Genomic DNA, 3,415 nt, shown 5'->3' on the forward strand with positions numbered 1-3,415 from the left:
TCTTGGGGTGCCTGGGTGGCTCAGGTCATGATCCCGGGGTCCTGGAATCGAGCCCTACGTCGGGCTCCCTGCTCAGCGGGAAGCCTGCTTCTCCCTCTCCCACTCCCCCTGCTTGTGTTGCTTCTCTCGCTCTGTCAAATAAATAAATAAAATCTTTAAATAAATAAATAAACTACAGATCTTTATCCTCACTGAGTTCTATTTTCCTAGACCTTAACATTATTGCCATGTTGTCACATACTGTAGGTAGGCATCGTTAGTACCACAGTTACCTGTATTGGCAAATATCACTCATCAGACACTCAAAATAAGAACATTTTTGTTTTAGGTCAGTTGAAAAGTCCTTCCTTACCAAACAACAGATAAACCTGTCAATTCTTCCAGCTGCGACATCCTGCTACGGTAAAGAAATGCACCGGGGGCACCTGGGTGGCTCAGTCGGTTGAGTCCAACTCTTGTTTTCCGCTCAGGTCATGATCTTGAGGTCATGCATGGGATGAAGCCCTGCGCCAGTCTCCTCCCTCAGCAGGGAGTCTGCTTGAGATTCTCTCTCCCTCTGCCCCTCCCCCTGCTCTCTCTAAAATAAATAAATAAATCTAAAAAAAGAAAGAAAGAGAAAGGAAGAAATGCACCAGATAGGGATTCTCTAACCCTCCCAATTCTGGGTGGGTGGTGGAGGAATGATTAAGGCAGGTTTTCTCTCCCCCCCCCCCCCAGGTTTATGTACTTTCTTTTCTTTAAAAAGCATGCAATCGTTTTCTGTTCTAATCAGAAAAAATAGTACTTATTAAAAGTATGTTTTTATTTTCTGCTTTTGGTTGCATTAAGCTACTTAGCCAGTAGTGGAATGAACTGCGGAATTCTAGGGCATTACAGTTAAAAAGGGGGGGGGGGGTTCAAAGTAAAAAAAATGTCATTTGTGAGGTACAATGACATTATTAATTAGAAAACTGTTCTTAAAATGATCTGTAATCAATTCTATTAATATAAAACGTAGGCATAAAATGTAATTCAACTATTAATGAAAAGCCCTGATTTTTAAATACTGTACTTCTCATATAAAAATGTCATTGGTATATTTACTCTCTTCTCCATTACTGCTGGAAGCATTCCATGCACTCTTCCAGGAATTACTAACAGCCTTACAAATCATGTTTGGATTACTTGAAAAACAAAATAACTTTTTTTTTTTTTAAGATTTTATCCATTCACTTGACGGAGAGACAGCGAGAGAGGGAACACAAGCAGGGGGAGCGGGAGAGGGAGAAGCAGGCTTCCTGCTGAGCAGGGAGCCCAATGCAGGGCTCAATCCCAGGACGCTGGGATCATGACCTGAGCCGAAGGCAGACACCTAACGACTGAGCCACCCAGGCGCCCCCAAAATAACTTTTTTTTAAAAAAGCAAGGGAGCAGGAATCTTTTTGTGGACTTACCTACAGAAGGTAGCCCAAGGGACCACCTTTAGAAAGCAGACTGGATAGTCACAGCTATCTATTTATAAGAGAATAATTTCATGGTTTTAAAATTAACTCTTATGAGATAATAAATGTCCTACTTTTATGACATCAAAACATACATTATACTAGCTTGCTTTATCCAATGAAAATACCAAATATTTAAAATTTTGCTAACCTTGCTCCAGTATAAAATTACAAGCAAACATCAAATCTTTCTTCTAATAGTCTCATACTTAGAAACTTTGTATTAAATACTTCATACCAATCTATTATTATGCAGTATTTGTAATAATATTTTCATATATAGTTTTAGCAAGATTTTAAATTAAAGTTCTTCAGGGCACCTGGCTGGCTCATTGAGTAGAGCATGTGACTCTTGATCTTGGGATTGTGAGTTCAAGCCCCACACTAGGCATAAAGCTTACTTAAAAAAATAAAAGTTCTCCAGAGTTGAATAAAAAATTGACATTTGACCAAATCCAGGTGAAGTACAAACTTGAAGGTAAGTTGAATTAGCATGAAATAAACAATGAATAAGAGAAAATAACTTAAGCAAATGTGAAAATTTAAATTATTTTATTATAAAAATTTATATAAACCATAAACACAACAGTTAAAAATAAAACCTAAGCAGAATTAAGCCAGTACACAAAACATCTCAAACAAAAAAATTGTAACATGAACTTGATCAGCTTCTTTGAAATTCTTCATCTTTTAGATATCTGATGACTTCCTAGACTTAAAACAGTGATTTCCATTACACTTAGGCTGTGAAATATTAAATATTATTTCTAAAAGACAAATAAGATTCTCAAACTCAAGGATTAACAAATATTTGCCAAATTATAACCAAAACCTGTGTGAATTTAACAAAATTATAAATCCAAAGTACAAAATCTACCTGAAATCATCTAGCCAAATACCAAATTACTTAAATGAGACTCAGCTTCTGAGATGGTAGAAAGAGAAAATTAAAATCTTACTTACATACAAAATTGTGTACACAAATGGGTTTTTGTCAATATACGTTTAAAACCAAACCAAACCAGCCACCATTCCTGAAAACTCTTCTGTGATGGAATTTGAAAAGACTTCTAATAACCTCAAGGTTACATAGAAAAATAAGTTTTTTCTTGTTGAAATTACAGATAATTTTTCTTTTGAACCTATCGCACTTGTTCTAGAGAACAGTTCTCCAACATTAATGCTTTTTTTTCCTCATTACAAAATTAAAGAATTCTATCTGGGGGACAGTACTGAACCGTAAAGAATCCATTCTCCTGGGGCACCTGGGTGGCTCAGTCGTTAAGCGTCTGCCTTCGGCTCAGGTCATGGTCCCAGGGTCCTGGGATCAAGTCCCACATCGGGCTCCCTGCTCGGCGGGAAGCCTGCTTCTCCCTCTCCCACTCCCCCTGCTTGTGTTCCCTCTCTCACTGTCTCTCTCTGTCAAATAAATAAATCTTTAAAAAAAAAAAAAAAGAATCCATTCTCCACCAAGAAATTCCCCCTCCAAACCCAGACACCGGCTTTCACACATAAGCTCTTCACCCAACTATCTCTGAAGAGAAAGTCATTGCCAGAGTACTGCACCCTCTCTCCTCACTCAAGATCAGACTTTGTACTTATGCAGCGACAGACAGTTATTATGTGGATGACTATGTCCGAACGCGCAGTGATGTCCGACAAAAGCAAAACTATCTGCTAGTATCCAAAGCTAAATCTCAACTTAGACAATAAGCATTATATTTACAGGACTATCGTCAAAGTCAGCTGTTGATTCAAGGAAGATGGTCTATGTGGATTAATGCCATTACTGCGTGGTTGCTTTTTCCAAAACTGCGCTCAAATTTCACCGGTTGTACATTTCACAGGCAGAACCCAGACTCAGCTACAAAGTCAAAAGCCTACAATGAGTCAGGCCAGGCTGACTGGCAAAATGAGCATCTCATTAAAAAAAA

This window comes from Mirounga leonina, unplaced genomic scaffold (assembly GCF_011800145.1).
Source record: "Mirounga leonina isolate KUSES-001 unplaced genomic scaffold, KU_Mleo_1.0 Mir_171, whole genome shotgun sequence".
Taxonomy (NCBI): domain Eukaryota; kingdom Metazoa; phylum Chordata; class Mammalia; order Carnivora; family Phocidae; genus Mirounga; species Mirounga leonina.